The sequence below is a fragment of the Anopheles maculipalpis genome, chromosome 2RL (assembly GCF_943734695.1).
Source record: "Anopheles maculipalpis chromosome 2RL, idAnoMacuDA_375_x, whole genome shotgun sequence".
NCBI lineage: Eukaryota > Metazoa > Arthropoda > Insecta > Diptera > Culicidae > Anopheles > Anopheles maculipalpis.
In genome coordinates, this window is record NC_064871.1 from 59,609,514 (window position 1) to 59,621,518 (window position 12,005).

Sequence of the window (12,005 nt, forward strand, 5' to 3'; positions counted from 1 at the left end):
TTTCTGAGCTTTCTGAGACTTCTAAGGTTTTAGTTTTTTCTGAGATTTCCGACATTTCTGAGAATTCTGAGAATTCTGAGGTTTTAGAAATTTCTGAGATTTCTGATTTTTCTGAGAATTCTGAAATTTTTAAGAATTCTGAAATATTAAAATTCCTGAGATATCTAAGTATTTGGAGACTTTTGAGAATTCTGAGATTTTTGAGATTTTAGAAAATTCTGAATTTTCTCAGATTTCTGAGATTTTAGATTTTTTTAAGCTTTCCGGGATTTTTAAAAATAACGACATTCCTAAGGATTCACATGTTTTGTAAAATTCTGAGATTTTTGAGAATTCTAATATTTTTGAAATTACTGAGATTTCTGAGATTCCTGAGATTTTTTAAGTTCTGAGATTTTTGAAAATTCTGAGATATTTGAAATTTCTGAGATTCCTGAGATTTCTGAGAATTTTTAAAATTCGGAGACTTCTGAAAAATTTGAGAATTTTTAAATTTCTGAGATTTCTGAGATTTCTAAGAATTCTGAGGTTTTTGAAACTTCTTAGATTTCTGAGGTTGCTGAGGTTTTTGAAATTTCTAAGAATTTTGAGATTTTTGAACATTCATCTATTTCTGATAATTCTGAGATGTTTGAAATTTCTGACATTTCTGAGAACTCTGAGGTTTTAAAAATTTCTGAGATTTCCGACATTTCTAAAAATTCTGATACATCTAAGAGTTCTGAGATTTTGAAAACATGAGATATCAAAGAATTTTGAGACTTTTGAAAATTCTGAGGTTTTTGAGATTTTTGAAAATTCCTACATTTCTGAGATTTCTGAGATTTAAGATTTTTCTGATTTTTCTGAGATTCCTAAGATTTCTGACATTCCTTAGAATTCTAAGATTTTTGAAAATTCTACGCTTTCTAAGGTTTCTGAGAATTTTAAAAATTCTGAATCTTGAATCTGAGATCTGAGAATCTTGAAAATTCTCAGATATCTGAGAATTCGAAATTTCTGAAATTTCTTAGATTTCAGAAGTTTCAGAGATTAAGAAAATTTCTGAGAATTCTGAACCATCTTTTATTTCTGAGATTTCTGCGATTTTTGGTATTTCTGAGATTTCTGAAATATTTGAGGTTTGTAAAATTTTTGAAATTTCCAAAATTTCTGAGAATGCTAAAGTTTTTGATTTTTTTTAAATTTCTGGTATTTCTGAGGTTTCTGAGATTTCTGAGATTTTTTTAATTCTGAGAGTTATGAGAATTCTTAGATTTCTGAGATTTCTGAGATTGCTGTGGTTTTTGAAATTTCTAAGAATTTTGAGATTTCTAAAATTTCTGAGATATCTGAGATTTCTGAGATTTCTTATTTTTCCGATATTTCTAAGATTTCTAAGAATTCTGAGAATTTTTAAAATTGTTAGAATTCTGAGTATTCTGCGATTTATTTTTTTTCGGAAATTTATGAAATGTCTGAGATTTCGGGAATTAAGAAAATTCCTGAGCATTCTGAGATTTTTGAAATTCCTGAGATTTCTGAGAATTTTGAGAGTCTTGCAATTTCTGAGATCTCTGAAATTTCTGATATTTCCTAAAATTCTGAGAAAACTGAGATTTTTGAAATTTTTGAAATTTCTAACATTTCTGAGATATGTGAGTTTTTTGAAAACTCTGCAAGTTCTTAAAATTTTTCGGAGAATTTTGAAAATTATATGATTTCTAAGAATTCTGAGATTTTTGAAATTTCTGAGATCTTGAAAATTTCTGAAATTTCTGAGAATTTTGAAATTTGAGAGAAATCTGAAATTTCTAAGATATTAAAAAATTCTTAGATTTCTGAAAATTTTGAGATTTTTGAAATTTCTGATATTTCTGAAATTTCAGGGAATCTTGAATATTCTTAGAATTTTGAGAATTCGGAGATTTCTGAAATTTTTGAGATTTCAGAAGTTTGTGAAATGAAGAAAATTTCTAAAAATTCTGATATTTTTTTAATTTTTGAGATTTCTGCGATTTCTGAGATTTCTGCAATTTCTGATATTTCTGAGATTTCTGATATATCTTAAAATTCTGAGATTTTTGAAAATTCTGAGATTTTTTAGAATTCTGAGAATTTTGAGCATTCTGCAATTTTTGATTTTTCTGAGATTTCTGATTATTCTGAGATTTCTGATATTTCTGGGATGTTTGATATTTCTGAGATTTCTGAGATTTATGAAAATTCTGCGATTTTTGAACATTGATCGATTTCTGATAATTCTGAGATGTTTGAAATTTCTAACATTTCTGAGAATTCTGAGGTTTTAAAAATTTCTGAGATTTCCGACATTTCTAGAAATTCTGATATATCCAAGAATTCTGAGATTTTTAAAAACATGAGATATCAAAGAATTTTGAGACTTTTGAAAATTCTGAATTTTTTGCGATTTTTGAAAATTCTTACATTTCTGAGATTTCTGAGATTTAAGATTTTTTTGTTATTTCTGAGATTCCTAAGATTTCTGACATTCCTTAGAATGCTAAGATTTTTGAAAATTCTACGCTTTCTAAGGTTTCTGAGAATTTTAAAAATTCTTAGATTTCTGAAAACTCTGAGTTCTCTGAAATCCTTAAGATTTCCTAAATTTCTGAGAATACTGAGGTTTTTGAAAATTGTGAGGGTTCTGAGAATTCTGAGATTTGTGAGATTTCTGAAATTTCAGAGATATTTGAAAACAGAAGATTTTGAAAATTGAGTGATTTCTGAGAATTCTGAGATTTTTTAAATTTCTGAGATATCTTCAATTCCTGAGATTTCTGAGAATTTTGAAATTTCTGAGTTTTCTGATGTTTCTGAGATTTTTGAAATTTCTGAGATTTCTCAAATATCTGAGATTTACAAAATTTCTGAAAAATCTGACAGTTTTGAAAAATTTAAGATTTATGAGACTTCTGAGATTTGTGAAATTTCTGAGAATTCTGAAATTTCTAAGATTTCTGAGATTTCTGATATTTCTGAGATTTCTGTGAATAATGAGAATTCTGAGATTTTTGAAAATTCTTCGATTCGATTTCCGAGAGTTCTGACAATTTTTTAAATTTCTGAGATTTCCGAGCTGAATTCTGAGATTTTTGAGAATTCTAATATTTTTGAAATTACTGAGATTTCTGAGATTCCTGAGATTTTTTAAGATCTGAGATTTTTGAAAATTCTGAGATAATTGAAATTTCTGTGATTCCTGAGATTTCTGAGAATTTTTAAAATTCGGAGACTTCTGAAAATTTTGAGAATTTTGAAATTTCTGAGATTTCTGAGATTTCTAAGAATTCTGAGGTTTTTGAAACTTCTTAGATTTCTGAGATTGCTGAGGTTTTTGAAATTTCTAAGAATTTTGAGATTTCTAAAATTTCTGAGATATCTGATATATCTGAGATTTCTTATTTTTCTGATATTTCTAAGATTTCTAAGAATTCTAAGAATTTTTAATATCGTTAGAATTCTGAGTATTCTGCGATTAATTTTATTTCGGAAATTTATGAAATGTCTGAGATTTCGGAGAATTAGGAAATTCCTGAGCATTCTGAGATTTTTGAAATTCCTGAGATTTCTGAGAATTTTGAGAGTCTTGCAATTTCTGAGATCTCTGAAATTTCTGATATTTCCTGAATTTCTGAGAAAACTGAGATTTTTGAAATTTTTGAAATTTCTAACATTTCTGAGATATGTGAGTTTTATAAAAACTCTGCAAGTTCTGAGAATTTTTCAGAGAATTTTGAAAATTATGTGATTTCTGAGCATTCTGAGATTTTTGAAATTTCTGAGATCTCGAAAATTTCTGAGATTTCTGAGAATTTTGAAATTTGAGAGAAATCTGAAATTTCTGAGATTTTAGAAAATTCTTAGATTTCTGAAAATTTTGAGATTTTTGAAATTTCTGATATTTCTGAAATTTCAGGGAATCTTGAAAATTCTTTGAATTATGAGAATTCGGAGATTTCTGAAATTGTTGAGATTTCAGAAGTTTGTGGAATGAAGAAAATTTCTAAGAATTCTGATATTTTTTTTAAATTTGTGAGATTGCTGCGATTTCTGAGATTTCTGCAATTTCTGATATTTCTGAGATTTCTGATTTATCTTAAAATTCTGAGATTTTTGAAAATTTAGAGATTTTTGAGAATTCTGAGAATTTTGAGCATTCTGCAATTTTCGATTTTTCTTAGATTTCTGATATTTCTGGGATTTCTGATATTTCTGAGATTTCTGAGATTTATGAAAATTCTGAGATTTTTGAACATTCATCTATTTCTGATAATTCTGAGATGTTTGAAATTTCTGACATTTCTGAGAACTCTGAGGTTTTAAAAATTTCTGAGATTTAAGACATTTCTAAAAATTCTGATACATCTAAGAGTTCTGAGATTTTGAAAACATGAGATATCAAAGAATTTTGAGACTTTTGAAAATTCTGAGGTTTTTGAGATTTTTGAAAATTCCTACATTTCTGAGATTTCTGAGATTTAAGATTTTTCTGATTTTTCTGAGATTCCTAAGATTTCTGACATTCCTTAGAATTCTAAGATTTTTGAAAATTCTACGCTTTCTACGGTTTCTGAGAATTTTGAAAATTCTGAATCTTGAATCTGAGAACTGAGAATCTTGAAAATTCTCAGATATCTGAGAATTCGAAATGTCTGAAATTTCTTAGATTTCAAAAGTTTCAGAGATTAAAAAAATTTCTGAGAATTCTGAACCTTCTTTTATTTCTGAGATTTCTGCGATTTTTGATATTTCTGAGATTTCTGAAATTTTTGAGGTTTGTAAAATTTTTGAAATTTCCAAAATTTCTGAGAATGCTAAAGTTTTTGATTTTTTTTTAAATTTCTGGTATTTCTGAGGTTTCTGAGATTTCTGAGATTTTTTTAATTCTGAGAGTTTTGAGAATTCTTAGATTTCTGAGATTTCTGAGATATCTTAAAATTCTGAGAATTTTTAAAATTCTGATATTTCTCAGAATTTTGAGATTTTTAAATATTCTGAGTTTTCTGAGCTTTCTGAGATTTCTGTGAGTCCTGATATATCTGATAATTCTGAGATTTTTTAAATTTCTGAGCTTTCTGAGAATTCTAAGGTTTTAGAAATTTCTGTGATTTCCGACACTTCTGAGAATTCTGAGAATTCTGAGGTTTTAGAAATTTCTGACATTTCTGAGAATTCTGATATATTTAAGAATTCTGAAATTTTAAAAATCCTGAGATATCTAAGAATTTGGGGAGTTTTGAGAATTCTGAGATTTTTGAGATTTTTGAAAATTCTGAATTTTCTCAGATTTCTGAGATTTTAGATTTTTATAAGCTTTCCAGGATTTTTAAAAAAAACGACATTCCTACGAATTCAGAGATTTTGTAAAATTCTGGGATTTTTGGGAATTCTAATATTTTTGAAATAACTGAGATTTCTGAGATTCCTGAGATTTTTTAATTTCTGAGATTTTTGAAAATTCTGAGATTTCCTGAGAATTCTGAGATATTTGAAATTTCTGAGATTCCTGAGATATCTGAGAATTTTTAAAATTCTTCGACTTCTGCAAATTTTGAGAACTTTTAAATTTCTGAGATTTCTGAGATTTCTAAGAATTCTGAAGTTTTTGAAATTTCCTAGATTTCTGAGATTTCTGAGATTGCTGTGGTTTTTGAAATTTCTAAGAATTTTGAGATTACTAAAATTTCTGAGATATCTGAGATTTCTGAGATTTCTTATTTTTCCGATATTTCTAAGATTTCTAAGAATTCTGAGAATTTTTAAAATTGTTAGAATTCTGAGTATTCTGCGATTTTTTTTTTCGGAAATTTATGAAATGTCTGAGATTTAGGGAATTAAGAAAATTCCTGAGCATTCTGAGATTTTTGAAATTCCTGTGATTTCTGAGAATTTTGAGAGTCTTGCAATTTCTGAGATCTCTGAAATTTCTGATATTTCCTAAAATTCTGAGAAAACTGAGATTTTTGAAATTTTTGAAATTTCTAACATTTCTGAGATATGTGAGTTTTATGAAAACTCTGCAAGTTCTGAGAATTTTTCGGAGAATTTTGAAAATTATGTGATTTCTGAGAATTCTGAGATTTTTGAAATTTCTGAGATCTTGAAAATTTCTGAGATTTCTGAGAATTTTGAAATTTGAGAGAAATCTGAAATTTCTAAGATATTAAAAAATTCTTAGATTTCTGAAAATTTTGAGATTTTTGAAATTTCTGATATTTCTGAAATTTCAGGGAATCTTGAATTTTCTTAGAATTTTGAGAATTCGGAGATTTCTGAAATTTTTGAGATTTCAGAAGTTTGTGAAATGAAGAAAATTTCTAAGAATTCTGATATTTTTTTAATTTGTGAGATTTCTGCGATTTCTGAGATTTCTGCAATTTCTGATATTTCTGAGATTTCTGATATATCTTAAAATTCTGAGATTTTTGAAAATTCTGAGATTTTTTAGAATTCTGAGAATTTTGAGCATTCTGGAATTTTTGATTATTCTGAGATTTCTGATTATTCTGAGATTTCTGATATTTCTGGGATGTTTGAAATTTCTGAGATTTCTGAGATTTTTGAAAATTCTGAGAATTCTGAAATTTCTGAGAATCTTGAAAATTCTCAGATAACTGAGAATTCTTAAATGTCTGAGGTTTCTGTGATTTCAGAAGTTTCTGAGATTAAGAAAATTTCTGAGAATTCTGAACCTTCTTTAATTTTTGAGATTTCTGCGATTTGTGAGATTTTTGCGATTTTTGATATTTCTGAGATTTCTGATAATTCTGTGAATTTTTTAATATCTGAACTTTCTGAGAATTCTGAGGGTTTAGAAATTTTTGAGATTTCCGACATTTTTGAGAGTTCTGATTTAACTGAGAATTCTGAGATTTTTTAAAATCTGAGATACAGTGGTTGTCAAAATAAAGTGCCCACCCCTTGATTTTTTACATTTTTGCCATGATTTTAGTGAGAAATGAAGTTAGAACACTGCAAATTTTTGTAAATGCTACTTTTAACGTACTCTAACAGATTCATTACCTAATCATAATAAATAAATTGTTTTGCACGCACCAAAAATAGTTCCATTTATTTTTCTAAAAAAAAGGTTTCAAAAAAAAGTGCCCACTTCAATTGAGTTAACAAAATATATATTTATTTCACTCACAAAATTTGCTAATATTTTATATGGCCCCCTTTGGCTTTCAGAACCTGCTGAAGGCGTTTCGGCATGCTTTCAACTAAATTTTTTAAATATTGTTGGTCGATATTCTCCGAGGCGTGTTCCAGGGCTTTAAAATATGTTTCTTTATTTTTCACACCTGTTTTATCAACCCTCGCATCGAGAATCGCCCACAAATTCTCGATGGGGTTGAGGTCTGGGCTTTGCGGAGGCCATTCCATCGGTTTAATCTTACATAAACGGAAGAAGGCCTTCGTTTTGTTCGCTGTGTGTTTCGGGTCATTATCCTGCTGGAAGATGAATTTCTCTTCAATGCCCGTCTTGATGAGAGACACTTCCAGGTTTTCTTGTAGGATGTTAATGTAGGAATCAGAAGTCATAATCCCATCGATTTTGACTAGATTCCCCACACCTGCCCACGAAAAACACCCCCAGACCATCACATTGCCTCCTCCATGCTTTACTGTTCCTTGTATGTGGCGGTCTTGCAACTCCTCACCCGCTCTGCACCATACACGGTCCCGCCGTTTTCGGTTGAACAGTTCGAATTTCGATTCATCTGTCCACAGAACTGTTTTCCAAAATTCTATTGGCTTATCCGCATGGTCTTTTGCAAATTTTAGCCTCTTAGCTTTATTAACCTTGCTAATGAACGGACGTTTCCTAGCAAGCTTGTTGTTGAAACCTTGCGCTTTGATCCGGCGACGAATAGTACTATCAGAAATGGGTAGCCGAAGGGTTTCCGGGATCTGGCGGACAGTCACTTTTGGATTTTTTTTCACCTCTCGAACGATCCTAGTGTCCGTTTTGGAATCCGTTTTGGGTTTCCTGCCTCTGCCAGGCCGATCCACCACTGATCCGAACGTGTTTTGTTTCTGTATGATTTTTCCCACGGCTGCTTTGCTAATATTGTATTGTTTTGCAACATTTCGATGGGAATCTCCCTTCTCAATCGCCCGAACAACCAACTTTCGTACACACAGTGCAATTTGCTTTGAATTTTTCATAATAACCACAAGAGTCAACTGTGTACCACGAAGTATTTTTCTTTTTCAGTTACAAACATGTGCTAATGCATTTAGTAAACATGTCAACTTGTATCAAAGCGTCAAGACATAATGATCATTTTTATAGCTTCAAAACGATAAGTTTATGGCTAATTTTGCGCAGTGGGCACTTTTTTTTGAAACCTTTTTTTTAGAAAAATAAATGGAACTATTTTTGGTGCGTGCAAAACAATTTATTTATTATGATTAGGTAATGAATCTGTTAGAGTACGTTAAAAGTAGCATTTACAAAAATTTGCAGTGTTCTAACTTCATTTCTCACTAAAATCATGGCAAAAATGTAAAAAATCAAGGGGTGGGCACTTTATTTTGACAACCACTGTATCTAAGAATTTTGAGACTTTTGAAAATTCTGAGATTTTTGAGATTTTTGAAAATACTGAAATTTCTGAGATTTATGGGATTTCAGATTTTGCTGAACTTTCTGAGATTTCTAAGAATTCTGACATTCCTAAGAATTCTAAGATTTTTGAAAATACTTAAATTTCTGAGATTTCTGAGAATTTTAAAAATTCTGAAATTTCTGAAAATTCAGCGATCTCTGAATTTTTTGAGAATTCCTAAATTTCTGAGAATACTGAGTTTTTTGAAATTTTTGTATTTTCTAATAGTTCTGAAATTTCTGAGATTTTTGAAATTCTGAGAGTTCTGAGAATTTTGAGATTTCTGAGATTTTTGAAATTTCTAAGATATTTAAAAACAGAAGTATTAGAATATTAAGTGATTTCTGAGAATTCTGAGATTTTAGAAATTTTTGAGATATCTGATGTTTCTGAGATTTTTGAAATTTCTGAGATTTCTCAAATATCTTAGATTTACAAAATTTTTGAAAATTCTGACATTTTTGAAGGCTTTGAGATTTGTGAGACTTCTGAGATTTGTGAAATTTCTGACATTTCTGAGAATTCTGAAATTTCTTAGATTTCTGAGATTTCTAATATTTCTGAGATTTATGAGATTAATGAGAATTCTGAGATTTTTGAAATTCTTCGATTCGATTTCTGAGAGTTCTGAAAATTTTATAAATTTATGAGATTTCCGAGATCTTTGAAAATTTTGAAAATTCTGAAATTTCTGAGAATCCAGAGATTTGTAAGAGTTCGAAGATTTTTTTTTAAATATGAGATTTTTGAAAAATCTGAGGTTTCTTAGAATTTGGAGATTTTTGAAAATGCTGAGATTTCTGAAATTGCTGAGATTTCTGAGTTTTCTGAGATTTCTAAGAATTCTGACATTTCTAAAAATTCTGAGATTTTTTAAAATTCTGAAAATTCTGAGAAATCTGAGATTTTTGAAATATCTAGGAATTCTGAGATTAATGAGATTTTTAAAATTTGGAAGATTTATGAGATTTCTGAGATTTTTGAATATTCTGAGATTTTCTAAAAATCCTGAGATTTTTGAAATTTCTGAGATTTCTGAGATTGCTGAGATCTTTTATATTTCTGAGATTTCTGAGATTTCTTAGATTTCTGACATTTGTGATATTTCTGAGATTTCTGAGAATTCTGCCATTTTTGAAATTTTTGAGATTATTGAAATTTCCTAGATTTCTGAGATTTTTGAAAATTCTGAGATTTCTAAAATTTCTGAGAATCTTGAAAATTCTCAGATATCTGAGAATTCTGAAATTTCTGAAATTTTTGAGATTTCAAAAGTTTCTGAGATTAAGAAAATTTCTGAGAATTCTGAAATTTCATTAATTTCTGGGATTTCTGCGAGTTTTGAGATTTCTGCGATTTTTTATGTTTCTGAGATTTCTTTTATATATAAATATTCTAAGATTTTTGAAAATTCTGAGATTTTTGAGAATTCTGAAATTTCTGATAATTCTGAGATTTCTGAGATTTTTGAAATTTCTGATATTTCTGATTTTTTTGTTAAACATTGTTTATTCAAAACAACTTAAAAACTAGCTAACAAAAGAATAGTGGGGTACATGTAGGGACGACGTACAGGTTTTACAAAGAACACTTAAGGATATTTTCATCAATCACAGCATTGTTGTTTCCAACAATGTGGATGATGTAGTTTTCAAACAAACGTAGGATAGGAATCCTCTTACTTATGCTAATGTGACTTAAAATAGGTAAGAGGAGGGACGGGAAGTTGAGGTTGTGGTTTGGATCAATGGCTTCCATAGCCTGCATCAGTGTGCTCCAAGCACTAGACACCCTGGAGCACAGGGCAAACTTTTGCTCCAGAGTCTCTGTCCGGGAGCAGAATGAACAGGCTGAAGGAGCCCGATTCATCCTGTCGAGCAGCAGTCCGTGTGGCACCTTATTGTGCACCAGCAAGTACAGCATCGAGAGTTGGTCAGAAGAAAGTTTGTAGCTGGTGACGTTTTACCAAATCCATCGCCAATCCGTGGAAGGTGACTCCATAGCCACTTTGGAGTCTGGATTTCTGTCGACCATCATTTGCCGCAAACTTTTGGTTGTGACTGTAGGTACCGGATGGTATGCGAGCTGCTGGATTACCATCCGAAGGCACGGATAAGTTGTGGCAATGGAGCCTATATTCGGGGGATTCCCAGCACAATCTATGTGCTGAGCCCCGACTTTCAGGCAACCCTGCTCTGCAACGTACCGATTCATCAGCAACGCTGTTGTGGTAATGGCGGGAATGTGAAGATTGAGTCCACCTCGGTTGCGTGGAAGGGCCAAATGGGTTAATGGGATTCGAAAACCCCCAGATCTGTCCCACAGGTAAGACCGCACCGTCTTGGAGGCCAAATCGATGTCCATCGATCGTGCGCCACACACCGATGCAACAAACCAAAGCTTGGGCAGAAGGAAAGTGTTCAAAAGCACCACATTTTGCGCCAAATTGAGGTCTCTAACACGATGCAATCTGACCAAATGACGGAACTGTTGGATCACGTTTTCCCAGTTATTCCCCATGGCCTCCCGTATATTGTTCGTGAACAATATGCCAAGCAGGCGCAATCTTTCTACTTCCCGCAGCCACGGAACATGCATTGGGGTGGTTGTTGGTGTGATATGTCCTATGTCCAGTGCCGTTGTTTTTTCCACGTTCAGCTTCGCTCCAGCGGTTCTGCCAAACGCTTCTATTGTTGTTTTAACCTCCTCGAGTTTGGGAAGGGAGGTTGTCACCACCGAGATGTCGTCAGCATATGCGTTGATCAGGTCATCCTGATCGCAACAAATACTTTCTAATCTGGAAATGAGCGGATTAAGGTAAAGGACAAACAGGTGCATGGATAAAGGATCACCCTGTCTGACAGAGCAGCGTATGGGAAACGACGGGGAAAGGTTTCCATTTACAAGGATACGGGAAGAGGATCGTTCACCAACTGTTCGCAAAAATCGCACAAGTCCTGGATTGAAGCCCAGAGAAGACATAGTTTGCCACAAAAAACTTCTATTAACTCTGTCAAAGGCCTGTGATAGATCAAAGGAAACGAGCTTACCACGCTTTCGCTGATTCTTGAGATCAACCACCCTCTCCTTAACAAAGAGCACCGCTTGAAAAATGTTGCAAGGTTTGTTGCTACATTTTTGCGCTGTCGATAATATTCCCCACTTCCTGATAATAGAATCAAGACGTAGTTTAATAATTCTCGACAGTAGCTTGTAATCTGTGTTAAGCAGGGATATGGGTCGAAAACAAGAAATGGAGCCCGTACCTCCTTTCTTTTTCACTAGAACTATGCCACCGTCAACAAAGTCCCGCGGAAACTTTCCTTCAAGAGCCTCATTCAAAATGAGATGTAGTTCCCTTTGGATTATCTCGTATGCACGAAGATA